Source organism: Panthera leo, chromosome D2 (assembly GCF_018350215.1).
Source record: "Panthera leo isolate Ple1 chromosome D2, P.leo_Ple1_pat1.1, whole genome shotgun sequence".
Taxonomy (NCBI): Eukaryota; Metazoa; Chordata; class Mammalia; order Carnivora; family Felidae; genus Panthera; species Panthera leo.
The window spans coordinates 24,996,565-25,014,104 of record NC_056689.1 but is presented as its reverse complement, the minus strand read 5'-3'; the positions used below and the strand labels follow the sequence as shown (position 1 = coordinate 25,014,104).

At 44.1% G+C, this 17,540-nt stretch overlaps 1 long non-coding RNA gene across 2 annotated transcripts; it reads right to left on the bottom strand.

Annotated features, from left to right (window-relative positions):
* Nucleotides 1–6,033: 6,033 nt before the first annotated feature.
* On the bottom strand, nt 6,034–13,282 carry LOC122202396. Of its 2 annotated transcripts, none has more exons than XR_006194634.1 (2): nt 7,809–13,282; nt 6,034–6,342 (listed from the first exon to the last, which is right to left on the bottom strand). It is a non-coding gene; the product is annotated as an uncharacterized LOC122202396 (long non-coding RNA). The 2 variants fall into 2 exon arrangements; XR_006194635.1 differs by having other exon boundaries at nt 11,747–13,282.
* Nucleotides 13,283–17,540: the final 4,258 nt, after the last annotated feature.

Sequence of the window (17,540 nt, the reverse complement as noted above, 5' to 3'; positions counted from 1 at the left end):
GATGCAGCATCTAGAGAGGCCTCCTGTCAAGACACAATTCAAAGCACTAGAGGTAAGAGCCAACAAAATAAAGACACCACCCTCGTGGAATTTCTATTCTAATAGAGCAAGGTAGTTAATAAGTTTGTGTCACCGAGCTCTAATTTACTATCAGAAAAGGATAAGTTTTATGGAAATACAAAGCAGGGTAAACAGATGGAGTGTGAATGCCGGGTTCAGAGAGGGTGCTGTTTTACCCAGAATGGTGGCGAAGGGCCTCTCTGAAGAACGTTGCCCGAGAGCCACGAATGAGGTTCAGGAACCAGCTGGGAAGATGCAGAGAGGAACAGCATTCCAGCCCCATGTCTGCAGCAGAGGTTTTCATGAGGTGATCCTGAGGGACAGCAGGATCAGTACGCTAGAGGGCAGTGATGAGGTGAGTGGTGAGAAACGGGGTCAGAGAAGTAAGCACAGACCAGATGGGGAAGGGCCTGGCAGCACTTGACTTAAAAATGTATTCCAGCTGTTGTGGGAAGCCATATGGGTAGTTTGAGCAGCGAGTGCCAAGATCAAATTGAATGTTTTAGAGCGATGATTTTGACTGCTATGTAGACAGTTTCTGTGGGGGTGAGGTTGGAAGCAAGGAAAGTAATTAAAGGGCTATTTGTAGTTGTACAAGAACAGCCAAGGGTGGATAAGGACTTGTGTGGACAGGAGTGGTAGCATTGAAGATGGTAAAATGTCAAACCTAAGACTGACTCCAAAGTATTGGCCTGGTATATGGTTCCTCCATTTACTACTATAGAGGCGATTAAAAGAACATGTCTGGAGGTAAATAAAATGAGTTTATTTTGGAACACACTAGGTTTGAAATGGCCATTGGCTATCCAAGAGACATGAAAGCAACAGCTGAGTACACCAGTCTAGAGTTGAAGGAAGACATTGGGGCTGGAAATATTAATCTGAGTCATCTCCTAAGAAAGACGATTAAGGAGGAACGCCTGGGTGGCTCAGTCAGTAAGCGTCTGACTTCAGCTCAGGTCATGATCTCAAGGTTTGTGGGTTCGAGCCCTACATTGGGCTCTGTGCTGACAGTTCAGGACCTGGAACCTGCTTCAGATTCTGTGCCTCGCTCTCTCTCTGCCCCTCCCCCACTTGCCCTCTGTCTCTCTCTCAAAAATAAATAAACATTAAAAAAACATTTAAGAAAAAGAAAGAGGATTGAGGAGTGTGGGTCTAGGATGTGAGTAGAGGAAGAAGAGCAAAGTTCTAAGAATCTAGCCTTGGATGCTGCACCATCTACAGCAAAATAAAAAGGAGCCAAAAAAGTAGACTGAGAGCTGCAGTCAGTAAACACAGTGTTCTAGAAGCCAAGTGAAGAGGAGGAGTTCCTCAAGGAGAGTGTGATCAAATGGGTCACACATTATTAAAAATAAAAAGGGAGGACTTGGAATGACCACTGTATTTGGTTATATGGTAGCCATTGAGTTGGGCCCTGACGTGTGTCTTTTTCAGTGGAGTGGAGATGCATAAAATCCTGATTTGAAGAGGTTCAGGAGAATAAGAAAATGAAAACAACTAGTGTAGACAACTATTCTGAAATTCCCTGTAAATGGGAGCAAAGAAACTGGGCAATAGTTAGAGAGGAATTTAGAGTCACAGAAGCTTTTTGTCTTATGGAAATTACAGTGTGTTTGTATGCCAATGGAAAGATCCAGTGGAGAGGGAAAAGGTGATGGTACAGAAGAGAAGGGAGAGATTTTTGGAAAGTCCTTAGAGGCCAAGTAAATTAGGCCTTCAGTATACAAGTAATGGAGTTGACTGTGGTCAAAAACCCACTGGGCATCCAGAGATGGAGGGGAGACAGTGTATCTGGGTTGGTTAGGAGATTCCATATGGGGAGATACAGAAGTTCTCATCTGATTGCATCTTCTTCCCCCGTGAAAGAAAATACGCAGGTTGAGGAAGGAGGCTTGGTGGTTTCAAGAAAGGAGGGCTGTGAGATGGAGAGTCAGTTAATGGCAACTGCAGCGGAATTGCCAGGAAGACTACTGGAAGGTTGTGAGCAGGAAAGTACCCAAACAGTGCAAACCCAAATTTATTACCCCATGACCTCCATGATTCTCTTCCTAAGGTAAAATAATAGTATTTTTGAAGAACTTCTATTTCACACACACACACGTTTCTTACTGTCAACATTTATGATGATTTCTAAAGTATGTATTGATAATGATTGGACCCAAACTCTGAAATAAGGATTATATATACTGAACTACCGGAAAAATGTATGTATTTTATGTGAACAGGGATTTTTATATCATTCATTGCTGTATTCCCAGTGCCTAGCACCTAGTTAGTAAATTGAAAATATAGTCATTACATGAGTGAATTATGGTAACACATATCCTGTATGAACACTATACAGGCATCCATCTAACAGTCGATAATAACAGGGTGTCCCAAAAGTCTTAGTGATGTTTTAAGCTTTAATAGCTTTAGAAGTCTAAATGCTATAAGCCTACAAAAAACATCATTTGAAAGTTACATTATTTACATTTCTTATATGTCTACATAGTTTTCTGAAAAATAAGTGTTTAATTGTAATCTTTTGTTTCCATGTTTGTCACAGTGACAGAGCCTGAAAAAATTAAATTATCTAAAACTCATAAATCACAATAAGTATATAAGAGATGTAAATAATTCAACATTCAAATTATGCGTTTGCAATTTCACAGCATTTATTTACACTTGTGAAGTTCTTAAAGCTGAAAACCACACTAAGGTGTTGCGGACACCTTGTATATATGAGCCATTGAACGTGGGTTGATACAGCAGCATATCAGTCCCCATTTCTTGCCAGAGGACATGAGGGAAGAGTCCCTCTTGTCCAGCCTCGACCCTCTTCTAAAGGTCCTGTACAAGAAATGCCTCCTTCTTACCTCCCATTACTGGTCAGAGATGGTGCTGGGCACAATCTTGAAGATTGAGGGTGGGGCTCTTTTGGAAGCTCTACCCTTGCTTCTCTGAATGATGAGCTGTCACTCAGGGAAATTCATTTTCCCTCTGCTGTTAGAGGTCCTCCCTTCCCTGCAGAGCCTACATAGGCAATTTGAAAAAGTCCCGCCTCTTTGGCTGATGGGTCTCTCTTTTCCTGAAATAGGAAGCCAAGGTAGTGACACTTCCTTTGTAACAGCTCCAGGGCAACAACAGACCAGGAGAGAACAGAATTTGCTCAGTGCCTATAGATTTCTGTGTAGGTTTTGAACAGAAGTCCGATTCACTAATTAAGTTCCTCTGTTGTAGACAATTTCACCGGAGGCTAGTTAGGAACAAAAGCTTGTAACTTAGCATTTTCACTGGAGAGTTTTATTGTTCCTCTTTCACTTCTCCCAACTAATATCCAGGGAACAGAGGGGAGGAGAGCAAAGACAAAGCAGATGAAGAATGCAGGAGGGATGAAACATCGCCTGTCAGCAGAGTGTGTACAGGCGTCGCTGGGCCAGGTCAGCAGAAGAGACCACAGGCCTTCCCTCTGCCTCCACCATGAGGCTTCCAGCTGACCCATCTGAGCTATGGGACCCCCATGCCCACTTTTCCTGCATTCTAGCCCCCCCTATCCAGATGATTCTCACCTAGAACTACAGATTTGTGTAATGTGCTTAGAACAATGGTCAGCACACAGAAATACCAAATGTAGACCTCTTCTGTTGTTCTGCAAAGGGTTTCACAGATTCATATTCTTTTCCCTTTTTAAAACTGAAGATTTTGTATAAAAATCAGGATTCCGGGGCACCTGGGTGGCTCAGTCATTTGAGATTCTGACTCTTGATTTTGGCTCAGGTCATGGTCCCAGGGTTGTGGGATCAAGCTCCACGTCAGGCTCCATGCTAAGCATGGAGCCTGCTAAAGAGTCTCTTCCTCTGTCCCTGTCCCCTGCTTAAGCTCTCTCTCTCTCTCTCTCTCTAATAAAAAAATGTTTAATTAAAAAAATTTTTTAATTTTAAAAAATGAAAAGCTTCTGCACAGCAAAGGAATAATCAATAACACTAAACAGCAACATATTGAATGGGAGAAGAAATTTGCAAATGACATACCTGATAAGGGGTTAGTATCTAAAATAGATAAAGAACATATACAACTCAACACAGAAAAACCCAAATAATCTAATTAAAATAGGTAGAAGACATGAACAGATATTTCTCCAAAAAAGACATACAGATGGCCAACAGACACATGAAAAGATGCTCAATATCACTCATTATCAGGGAAATGCACATCAAAACTGCAATGAGATGTCACCTCATACCTGTCAGAATGGCTAAAATCAAAACCACAAAAAACAAGTGCTGATGAGGATGTGGAGAAAAATGAAACTTCTTGCTCTGTTGTGGGAAGGCAAACTGGTGCAGCCACTCTGGAAAACTGTAGGGAGATTGCTAAAAGAGTCAAAAATAGAACTATCCAGCAATTGCACTACTGGGTATTTACCCAAAGAATACAAAAATACTAATTTAAATTTAAAGGGATACACGTATCCCTATGTTAAAGCATCATCATTTACAATAGCCAAATTGTGGCAGCAGCCCAAGTGTCCATGGATTGATGAATGGATAAGGAAGATATGGTATATATATATATATATATATATATATATATATATATATATATATACACACACACACACACACACACACACACAATGGAGTATTATTCAGCCATAAAAAAGAATGACATCCTGCCATTTGCAATGACATGGATGAAGCTAGAGAATATAATGTCAGTCAGAGAACGCTAAATACCATATTATTTCACCCATATGTGGAACTTAAGAAATAAAACAAATAAGCAAAGGGGAAAAGACAGAGAGGCAAACCAACAAACAGACTCTTAACCATAGAGAACAAACTGATGGTTACCAGAGGGGAGGTGGGTGAGGGGATGGGTTAAATAGTTAATAGCAATTAAGGAGTGCACTTGCTGTGGTGAGCACAGGGTGTTATATGTTGTATGGAGCACAGGGTATTCTATATTGTATGCCTGAACCTAATATTATACCATATGTTAACTGAACCAAAATTAGAATTTAAAAATTTAAAAATTAAAGTATGTAGGCAAGTTCTGGAAATCTACTATACAGCATGGTCCCTACAGCTAACAACACATTGTATACTGAAAATTTGCTGAGGAGATAGATCTTATGTTAAATGTTCTTACCACAAATAATAATAATAATAATAATAATAATAATAATAACAATAAAGGGGGCAGAATGAAAGTAGGAGGTGATGGCCTTGATGGTATTGATGATTTCATGGGAGTTTACTCATCAAGTAATATATATTAAATATGTACAGCTTTTTACATGTTAATAGTAATAGTTTGAGTGGTGCCAGGGTGGCTCTATCGGTTAAGCATCTGACTTCAGCTCAGGTCATGATCTCACGGTTCATGAGTTCAAGCCCCACGTCGGGCTCTGTGCTGGCAGCTCGGAGCCTGGAGCCTGCTTCAGATTCTGTGTCTTTCTCTGCCCCTCCCCTGCTCGTGCTCGCTCTCTCTCTCTCTCTCTCTCTCTCTCAACAACTGAATAAAACATTAAAAAATGTCCTAAAATTTTTTAAATAAAATATTTTTAAAACAGTATCAGGTTGATACTGAAAGGTTACCAAAATAATTACAAGTGTATTGTCATGAAAAACACAAAAAATTGTGGCAAAGAGAAAAAAAAAATCTTAACATTTAAATAGTTTGCATATGACCATGATTTTTAACATTTTATAATTGAAATTTTGAGATGCATAAAAATCAAAGAGAAAAATAAAATGAAGAACTGAGAATCCACCACTCATTTTCAACACATTGTTAACAAAAGATGGACATCCTGGTTTCCTCAATTCTCCATTCTCTTCATATCTACCACAGCTTTTTTACATTTTTTATATTTTTTTTACATTTTTTTAAAAATCCAGAAATATATTATTTCACCCATAAATACTTCTGTGTTTATCATTAAAGATTACAAACTCTTTTAAGATAGCCAAAATATCTTTATCTTTGATGCACATAAAAATAACAATTATTTAATACCAAATACAGAGTCAGTGCTCAAATGTTTCCTATCTCAGAAAGGCTTTTACAGTTGGGGCATTTGAATCCAGATCTAAACAATTTATCCTCATTTAGTTTGGACATGTCATGTATTTCTTAACTGTCTTTTAATCTATAGGTTCCTCTTCCCACTTTTTTATTATTTCATTTATTTGTTGGAGAAACTCATTCATTTGTCCAGAGATTTTCTCATATTCTGTATTTGGTGTATTATAGTCGATTGATGTTGTTTAACACATTCCTCTATTTCTACAGTTCCTGTAAAAGCAAAAAGGAAATTAGAGGCTTTATCAGAGTCAGGTTTGAATTTGCAAGAGTAATTTTTTCTCAAGAACAGACCAAGAGAAGGATCCTCAAATGGTCTCCATGCAGATTCTACCCCATCATTTCACGTGACATACTGTGTCTTTCTTTAATTCAGGTCCTTTCCACCATACAAACAAGGAGATAGCATTGGGACAACGTTGCTAGGGAAAGGGGGACACTCTAAAAGTCTCCTCAAAGATTTTGAGCATTCCCAAAAGCAACATTCCATGAAATTTGGTGTAGAGGAAGAAAAAGAGAAACTGGAGATTACATAGCACCTGGAATTTCCTCAGAGCTATTAACTCATAATTATTACATGATCCTCATACGGTATTTTATTAATTATTCACATGTTATTTCTCCAGCTAAATTTTAAGTGCTCTGGTAATAAGGGGGCAGAGTTATGTCATTTTATGTTTATGCCCCTGGATCCTTGCAAAATTCCAGGAACACAGGAGAGTTCACTAAATCTTGTCCGAATATTTGAATTAGTTAGTAGTTACCCACAACCCCATATTTAGTCAGTGCTAAATGGAAGAAGGTAGCATTGAGCCATGCTGACACCTAGTTTACCTAGAGCATCATTGTGTGACATAGAGTTTCTTCTATAGGCTGTCCAAGGAGGAGAGTGGGGATTCTGGAACTCTTTACAGTAGAACAATTCAAGGAAAAAAGGATGTTTAAATGAAGAGAAGAGGGATAATTAGGAGGTATTACTTATGTTCATATATTTGAGGGACACTATCTTTAGAAACACTGTCTGAAACCACTCAAGCTGCCTAAGAACGGGACAGCCTCCCAAAACCAAGCTGTACTTGCAGGACTGGTAAGGGCAGAAGAACCCTCTGCCAGAGGTGCCAGGAGTTGAGATGGGCACCCGCTAAGGACATGTCCAGATGCAAGTGTCTTGTGATTCAAGGTGGACAAGCTCAGCCTTCCCACCAGGTCCTCCTGAGCATAAAGACCCACAGGAAACCAAGTCACAGCCAAAGTATACGTGATGGTGAAATTATGAACCACCCAAGCCAACAGTATGAATACAACTACGCTCATCAGCAAGAGAACCAGCCTCCTTTCCCAGGAAAAATTCTCCATCCCACCTAAGGACACAGAAGCACCCTGGTCACATCATGAGCATGAGGTTCATACACAGCCAGCTCACAGCTGAGAATAGAGACCCCCTCCTCTTGACTCAGTTCAGGAAACATGCCTCCCAGGAGCTCCCAGGACTCCTTCCAAGTCTCTCTGTGGTTACCTTTCCAAGGAGCTTTCCAAGCCCCACCCTCCGTGCTAGCCCCCTGCCTTACTTCTAGTCCATTTCCCGAGCTGGAAAACTTTCCAGTGTCTACCAAAGGCACTGGATATATGCATATAATCATTCTCAGTTGCTACATAAAAAAAAATTTACCATCACAAACCTAGTGGCTTAAAACATATTCATTATCTTATAGTTTCCATGGGTCTGAAGTCCAGGCACAGTGGAGCTGAGCTCTCTGCTCAGGGTCTCACAAGCTGATCTGGTGTTGGCTGGGCTGTGGTCTCATCTGGGGCTCAGGATCCTCTCAGGTCCATTCAGGTTGTTGGCAGAATTTTATTCCTTACGGTTGTAGGATTGGGGTCACATTTTCTGGCTAGATGTCAGCTAGGGGCTGTCTTAGCCACATGGCCCTTCCCTAGGTTGTTCACCACATGGCTGTTTGCTTTCTTCCAGGCCAGCAAGAGTCTCTTAAGGGCTCTCCTGATTAGGTCAGGCCCACCCAGGATAATACGATAAACTCCCTTTTTTCCTCAAGGGTAGCGTAATGACTGAGAGTGATACACATGATGTTCACAGGCCCTGCCCACACTCAACGGGAGGGGACAACTCAGGGTGTCTAAATCAAAGGGTGGGAATCTTGGGGACCATCTCAGAAATCTACCTACCACAGGAAGGATAGCTAAAATGCACTCTTATTTCTTCCTTAAACATTTTCTTACATATTTGTTCATTTTAACAAGTAAAAAATATAACAAGAAAAGTATGGATCTTACTTAAAGGAGAAGGAAATATTCAGCTTATTATTCACTTGATATTACTCAGTGAAACTGGCAACGTCACCCATGGAATGAGACCCAAATCTGGAGCAGGTCGGTAGCCCAGGGAAAGAACAGCTCAGCTCTTGGAGGTCACCTCAAGGCTGATCTGGCTGCCTTAGTCGGCAATTCCCTTCTCTGCTCAGTGCTGGGGTCCACCTGCACCCCTGGGTTCAGACAGCCCTCCCAGAGATTATTCCTACTCTGGGTTAATCTGGTCTGTTCTAGCATACCCCGTATGTTAAAACATACAGGAGGCACTCCTGTGTGTAAGGTTTCTTTCACTCAGCATGAAGTTTTCGAGATTCCTCCATGTTGTTAGCTGTTGTCAAGATTCACTCCTTTTGATCACTGAGTAGTACAAACACACCAAAGTTTGTTTTCCATTCTCTGACGGATGGACACCTGCAATATTTCTGGGTCTTACCTAGTGTGAGCAAAGCTGCTACGAATATTCTGGTACAAATGTCTTTGTGTACATAGGTTTTCATTTCTCCTGAGTCAACATTTAGGAATAAAATGCATGAATGTATGAATGTCTCTCAAAGTGAGAGACTTTATATTCTCAACTGAAGTTTACGAGATTTCCAGACGTTCCAGTTCTCTGCTGACATTTGTAACTATCAGGGTTTTTAAACTTTATCCATTTTGGTGAGTGTGTAATGGCACCTCACTGCGATTTTAATTTTCCTTTTCCTGATGACTAATGATGTTTTTTATGTGATTATTGGACATTTGTGAATTTTCCTCATAAAAGGATTGTCCAAACGCTTTACCCATATTTTATTGAGTAGCTTGGCATTTTATTACTGAGTTGTAGGACTTCTTCACTAGTCCTTCCTTAGATATATGTTTTGCAAATATTTTTCCCAGTCTGCACCTTGCCAGTTCGTTTTCTGAATTGTGCCTTCTGACGAGAAAAAGAAGTCTTATGTCTTTTAATCTTGTTTATGGTTTTTAAATAAAGGGATTTTAATTTCAATGGCATCATATTTCTCAGAATTTTATGATTTTTAATCTTAAGAAATCCTTCATATCCCAAAATTATGAATAGCATCTCCTATACTTTTTTCTAAATCCTCATAATTTTTTTTTAATATCTGGTGTCTTCAATCCATCTGAAATTTGTTTATGAGGTGGTTTGAGGTTAAGCCTTTTCTCCTTGTGCACCAAGATCTCAACCACACATATCAAGGACTCTGCTGTCTTCTCTCTTTGCCCTTCTTATTTTCCCTTTATAAATTCTCCATCAGCCATTGGTTTCCATGGGTCCCATAAGCAAGTATGCACTGATGAAGCCAAAATGTTTCTCTAGCCTATGGTGGTAACTCCATGGGCTCCTCTCCCTACACACACTCCTGTCATCCAACCTAATGGCATATATTCCTATATGTGTATAAAGCCTGACCTTCCTTCCCCTCCACTGCCATCACTGTGTCCAAGCCATTATTAATGCCTGATTTGGAATGCAGCCTTAGCCTCTTGACTGCTCTTCCTGTTTCCACCATCCTGCCAGCATACAGAATGATCCTGTTAAAACTTGTCAGATCACGTCATCCTTTGTTCTAACCCTCCAAACATTCCCATCACCAAATAAAAGGCAACTTTCTTACAACAGCCTGCAAGGCCCTCACGGCCCAGACACCCCCTTTCCTCTCTGTCCTCCTCTCTCCCCACTCTCCCACTTGCTGACCCCTTCCCAGACTCATTAGCTTACTTCCTTGCTTTTGAGAACACCAGGCATTTTCCCCCTGGGTTTAGCAGTGGCTGTTCCCACTTTCTGGGATGCTTTTCCCTTACATCTCCATGGCCCATTCAATTGCTCAAATCTTACTTTCCCAGTAAGGGTTGCTTTACCCACACTTTTAAAATTAAAACTTATGCTTCTCTCCACTCTCATCCCAATCCCCATATACTACTTTATTCTACAGCATCCGTTATTGGCTAACCTACCAGATAATTTACTTACTACATTTATTATTATTTTCCCCTCCAAATAGAATATAGGCTCCACTAAGGACCAGAGATTTTGCCTTTATGTAACTGACACTACTACCTAAAGTGGTCCTTAGCACATTCCAGATGCTCAATAAGTGTGTTAAATCGGTAGTGACCAAATGCACTCAGCCTTCCCTAGGCTGTCCCACTATTAAAAACTGCACTTGTATTATTTTTGCCAAAACCACTCCTATTTTACCCACAAGAGATGACCAGAATGTGCCTGGTTTTGTTGCAGTGGTGTCCCTCACCTCCATCTCCTGTCACCACCTTGCCATCCCCACAGGCAGCTGAGGAGCTTGGTGTCCTGTCTTTGCTGAGGCCACTGCAAAGTCTCCCAGAAGCCTCTTTGCCTCTGCTTTGGCTCCCATTTAATCCTTCCTTCTCACTCAGCCACAGGGATGTTTCTAAAGTCTACACAATCTTGCCCCTTGTTGGCTCATGACCCTTCCATGACTCCGCTCGCCCGATTCAGCCACCAGCCACGCTCGTGGGCTCACTCCCTACCCAAGCTTCCCACGTCCTTTCTCCTTGACCTGAAAGTAACCCTTCTTCGCCTGGCTGCTTCCTCTTTCTTCTTTAAGGAGCAACTCGAATTTCTTTTCATTCTAGGTCAGATTTCATTTTAATTTCCTTCTTACCTACTCCCATTACCCTAGCGTTTAGCCTTCCAGTTGTAATTTTTGGTCTACTCCTCCGTATTCCCGAATGCATTGTAAACAACTCTGGGGCAAGAGATAATCTATCACAAGGGCCTAGCACAAAGTCTAGCACACAGTCATAATAAGTGTCTCATAAGATAATAGGGAACTTTCTGGAGAAGTGCTTGTAATTCTTTCTCCCATCCTAAGTAAGTTCCCCTGTTGTGAAATGCCTTAGAAACGACTACATTGTGAGCAATTAAATCCAGTGGAGACTCAATGGGACTCAAAGGTCAGCCAGATTCAGGTGAAAGTGTTAACTCTTACAATTTGATATTTAAGTGGTATAGACAAGAGCCAAACTGGTTATTTTTTATTTTCTGGTTATTTCTATTTCCCCCTGAAAAGAGGATACGTTCAGATTTTTTTTTAAAGCAGCATGATAACCACTGTAATGTGTTTACATTTTCAATCATTACACAGCAGGTGCAAGCTCTTCCTGCCTTTATTCCTACAAGTCCATGAACCTAGATGCCAGGCCCATCCTCTCTGGGTAAAGTGTGGATGTGTGAGGGTAACTGGCCTAAGCCTACATTAAAGAAAAAGATTTTTTTAAAAAAGACACTGAAACATTTTTAAATTACCAAAACTGTAAAGTGTAGTTTCTGAACACACATCAGGAATAGTCCCATCTGCAGTGGGGTCAGACAGTGGGAGAGAAGCCCAAGTCACCCCATCTCTCCTTCCTCTGGGCCTGACGTCCTCCTGGGTTGCCATTCGTCACACTGGAAGAAAAGAGGCTACAGTCATAAGTTCCTAGTTGCTGAGAACCATAGAAAACTTCACACAGTTAGGTTTGGCCAAACACGTCACCACTCACACACCATCTTTCCTCTACAGTTGAGCCAAAGAGCAAAGACACATAAGCAGAGGATGAATTCGCAAGAACAAAGCTTTATACACGTAATCTGCGACAGAAAGTTTGAGCCCACTGGAGCAAATGAGTAAGGACAAAGGGGCAGCTATAAGCAGCAGGGGGCATCCACCAGTTCCAAAATGAGGGGAAAATTGACCCAGAGCTGGGGTTGGCCAGACCAACGGTCAAAGTCAGGAAGGGGTCAGCTGATGATACATACAGAAAGAACTCTCTTCTACTCTCCACAGTGTAACTTCTCAAGTCTTAGTTTCTGACCAGCCTCATCTGCCCCACACCCTCTGACACACACATCCCCTGAGGTGTGAGACCTCCAGCTTGTAGTAGGAAGGAGGAGGTTAAGTTTGTTTGACATAACTAGAAGGGAGAGCCTCTTCCCAGCAAAGCGAGCTCCATTCGTGGAAGCTTCTGCTTCTTAATTACTGAGATCTGCAGATCTTGCACTATGAGAGGATGAAGACTTGGTGTTCCTTCACTTCTGTCTCCCACAAGCCCTGGGTGGTGCCCCGAACAGAAAGCTGAAGCCTACTCTGACCACACCAGAGTTGGAAACACTCTGACCAATGGTAGAAACAAAAGTGCCTCTGAGCATAGGTATTTTCTCAGTCGTGCTGCCCCCTAAAAGTCGTGCTGCCCCTCTCTCACCTGGGTGACCAGGTATTCTGACTGCAAGCAAAAGTAGAAATGCCTCCCTAAGAATGTGTGGCAATATCACTCTGACTGTAACACAAGTGCTTTGACCATGAGCATCCCAGGAGCTCAGAATGGTGGTGGGAAGGTCACCAAGCACAGGTTTGGTGATGTCCCCTTCTATTGCACCGCATGGGTCCCCAGTGCTCTGACTGTAGGTGGAAACACGAGGGCCTGCAAGCATAGGAATGGTCCTGGCCGCTGCAGCTTCTAGAGATGGGAGTCTGGCCACATGTGCCTCGGATGCTCTGATCATAAGCACGAAGAGACATATCTCCCGGCACGAGACTGGTGCTAATCCCTCCCACTGCAGCCCACGTGCTGTGGCCAGGGGACCCTGGGAAGTCTGACAAAAGGCGGCAAGAGAAGCACCACCCGACATAGGATGGTGCTGGCCTCTCTAGCTGCAACGGATGTGCTGTGCCACAAAAGGCCCCAGCTGACCGGACTACCAGGAGACACAAAACTGTCACTTGACACTCATTTCTTCTCAGTGGTGCGGACTCCTCCAATAGTCACAGATGTCCCTCTGCCCAGCTAGCCCCAAGTGCTCTGACTACACACAGGGAGGAAAAGGTCTCCCAGGACAGATGTGCTCTCTGTAGAAGTAGACTCTCTGTGCGCAACCGGGGTGCTATAGGCCAGCAGGACCCTGAAGCTTGGATCTAAGAGTCCTTAACTAGAGGAAGTAGTGACCGCTTCATCCTGCGCCAAAGCTGAGTGCTCCATCCTGGAGGTGGGGCTTGGGCAGCTAACGCCACCCCAGAGCTGTTGCTACCCATTAGGGCCGCAGATCCCACAAACACAAATTGATCTACGGGGGTGTTCAGAAATGGTGAGCTATTATTCCCAGTCCTGGGCATCCTGGCGGCAGCTGTAAAGCCAGAAGTAGTAGCTGTAGCACTGGGAAAATGCCCGAAGTGTCACCAAAAGCTGGCTGGGTGCTGACAGGGATGCCAAAGGGACAATACGGGGCTATCAAATCCATAACCCGGTTGAGTTGTGCTGCTATGGGTGGCTGGGCTGTGGCTTGTGCTGGGGCCGCCTGGTCTCCAAAAGGAAAAGGGCTGCCGTCGGGCGGCTCCAGGCCGCAGCCCATCACAGACCCCCAATATGGGCTGAGGGGGTGGCTCCAGAGTCAGGGAGTTTGAAAGTCACGTTTGGGCTGCTGACTGTGAGGACAAGCTGGCAGAATCGAGCCTGAGGCAACGCTGTGCATGAAGTACATGTTCTCAGAACCAGAAAGTGCCATGGAAAATAAAAGTTCTCCCTGGAGCCCAGGGGGAGACCTCAAGAGGAAAGTCTGAAAAATGGAAGTGGTGTCCGTGTCAGTGACACCAAATTCCAAAGGAGGCTGGGAGGCTGACTCTGCAGATATGCTTGTTGCAGAAGCAGCGACAGACTGGCCGGTGAAGACTGAGGTGGGGGTGACTGGCGGAGACGTCCGTATGAAAAAGTGCAGATAATCCACACACATAGGCATAGGTGATTCCAATCTCCAGGAGGCAGGCTGAAGAAAAGGACTGAGGTGCTAGGAGCGTGGGGAGATCCAAACAGGAGATGCCACAGCTACGACTGACGGACAGGAACGCAAGGCCTCCGTTCTCATTGCTAAGTAGGGCCCCAAAGATGAGCTTGACCCTGAAGGGAGAAAGAGAACCTGCATGAACAGCAAAGGGAGAATTAGGAATTGTGCATCTCATTTCACAAGCAATCTTAGGTATGGGAGCAGACGGATGGGGCCTGGCAGGCAGGTCAGCCAAGTCCGTGACTGGTAATGTTCTAGTGAGCAGGATGGGCACTGTGACAGCGGCTGAGGGCAGGCTGTCCAGCAATGCAGTCGGAGGTGGCCTCAGTCTCATCTCTAAGACCTTATTAAACCAGGGCCACTCAGCCGTCTTCTCCAAACCCAGGTCTTCGGCAATGACTGGACAGGGAAGCTGAGGACGGGAGGGCAGCTCACCTTCACCCTACGACAGTGGCAGAGGCACTGAAATTTCCCATTTGTAGGGCCCACAGCTGGCACATGGGGTGACATCCTCCTTGACAGGCGTGACGGGGACCCTCACTTTGTCTCCTTTGACGTCGGTGAGATGGAGACTGAGCCAATGGCCTTCAACAAGAACCACCTTTGTCAACCTCTTGAGAAGTGGCTGCAGAATGAGACTGGCCCTGCTGAACCTAGGTCACTCCTCCAAAGGGACCTCCCGCAGGGCAGGTGTCCTCCCTGGGACACCTCCCGCAGGGCCACGAGAGCTGGCAATGGAGAAGGAGCGCATCGAGGACACGCGGCTTTTCTTACTCAAACTAGTATCCCCAGCTTGGGTGGGAGGTTTCCCTTCAGAGGCCCAGAATGGCACCTGAAGGAAGTAACGCTCCAGGGGGCTCCAGTGGCCTTCAGTGGCCTCCATGCCTGTGGCACACTCCCACGTCCAGGGCCTCTTCTCTCAATGTCTGTCCTTTGGTCATCAGCTGTCAGTCCTCCTTCACTGAGCCTTTCGTGGGCTCTCCTAAAGCCCTGACTCAGTCTCCTTCCGGCAAGGAGCTGATGGATGACCGGATGGCTCTGGCCTCCTAAAGACAACAGTCAGGTGGCCAACAGAGGAGAGTCCCTTTGCTCCCTGGAGGGATATCTACTGTTCCTGGGTGGCCGGAGTGGCGAACATCATGGAGGCTGGAGCAGACAACAAGAGTTTCAGCCGCCGTTGCCGTCGGGGGGGGGGGGGGGGGGGGGGGGGACGGGGTTACGACCCCGGCGGGGAGGTGGGGAGGAAGCGCGATCCTAATGGCACCGACTGCCCACAGGGCAGAGGAGAGGTGCGGGCAGCGTGGTCCCCGCCAGACCGGTGGGTGCGCGGTGGCGGCGGGACGAAGCTCGCTGGCAACTGCCACTGGAGTGGGGTCGAGGCTCGAGGAGGCAGCCCGGCCACTGGTCCAGCAGGTGCTCTAACGGAATGCAACGACCCCAACGGTCCTCCAGATGCTCCGCTGCTGACGTGGGCGGGGGAGGGGCGCTCCTGCTGGGTGTGCGGACCCGCCCCGACCCCACTCTTGGGACCGGAGCCCACCCAGCACACCCCACCCGGCCGGGGGCCGCAGTCTAGGCATTCAGGGCCTGCATGTTGTGGAGCCGGTTCACCTAGGTCCTGCGGTCGCCCCCCGCTGGGAGCCAGGGCCCGGGGCGCCTTAGGGGATTGGGGACAGGGCAGTGGGCACGCTTGTGCGGGACTGCCCTCGAAAGCGGGATGCGCGGGTTTCCCTCGCAGGGCTGGTCTTCCAGAGTCATTTAGAGAAATACTACGGCTTTTATATACTATGGCTCTTGTACACTGAGGTCTTGCTAAATTCACTTCTTCTTTCTGGTAATTTCTTTGTAAATTCCTTGGGATTTTCTACATAACACAATCACGTTTCCTGTAAGTTGCACTTCTCCCTTTTTAATCTGTGTGCCTTTTATTTCTTCTTCGTACTTTCTACATTTGCTCAGGCCTCCAGTAAAATGTTGAACACAAGTGGAAACAACGGATATCCTTTTCCTGTTCATTCAATAGTCTGTTAGGGAGAGGGTTTTTATAGAAGCCCTACATCGCACTAAGCAAATTCCCAGCTATTTCCACTTTGCTGAGAATTGGGTTTTTTTTTTTAAAGAGTGGACTGAGAGTGGACTAGGTGGGAATTTAAATGACAGGTTAAAGGGCCTCTGTATCCTTAGGCTATGTGGTAGCAACTCGCTCATTTTTCTATTATCCTTTAAACTGTGCATATATGTGATATATTCTCTTTGCATGCTGCATTTTATAATAAAAGCACTTTTTAAACAGTAAGATGTAGAGAAATGTGAGAATATTATCATGTTGAAACACAAATACACAATATCTTCACTCAGACCCTAAGAGCTAAATATTAGACTTCTATGAAAACCCAAACGTAACATTGTTTTTATGGGAAAAGGAGATTCTGAATTTTTTTAAAGTGATAGTTGTGACACATATGTATACACACACACAAACACAAATACGTGGAAATGTGTGTGTATATATGTATATACAAATTAATAACAAAAAAAAATTTACATTTAAGTCTCTAAAACCCTAAGACCCTTTTATTGGTCCTAGAGAGAAAAAATAACCGGTAAGTTTTACTTATTTTTGTGTTGGCATATGTGTTATTTAATTCCTGAAAACTCAGAAGATAAGATCAAAGTATAACTTTAGCAAACAGGGAAATCTTGCAGATCAGCCAAAAAAAGTCTTCAGAAATTTAAATGAATTCTATCCTACAATCACTTGGAAAGAAAAATAACTAGAAAGTGGGGAAAAGAAAGCATGAAAATCCTGACAGGTCTACACAAACCCTAGGGAAAGCAAGACCAGCTCCCTCCAGAACACACACCCGGTTTTTGGTCTTTTCAAAGGTCTTGGTTGTTCAGGACTTGTGAGGTTGGGCACAAGGCCAAGAGGTAGCTGTCTTCAGAGCCCTGTGTCATAGCTCCATGGAAATTAGAGAAGGTTCAAAAGTTCTTGTCCCCCGAACCCAAGGACAGCTTTTTTCTCTCTCTCTTCATTCAGTATTGACATTTATTTGTTACATTATGATACAGCACCAGAAGAAAATTCAGACTCAGAGATAGGAAAATATAACCAGCACATTTGCAAAGAGCTTAGCATTTGATTCAACTGAGACTCTCATAATAACTCTGGTTGCTGATCTCAAACAGAAAATGACACTTGCATACATAGGGATGGGTTACCAAAATCTTTTCCTCCCGCTGCCATATTTGCTGGCTTTTTACAGAATGTAAAAGCAACACAAAC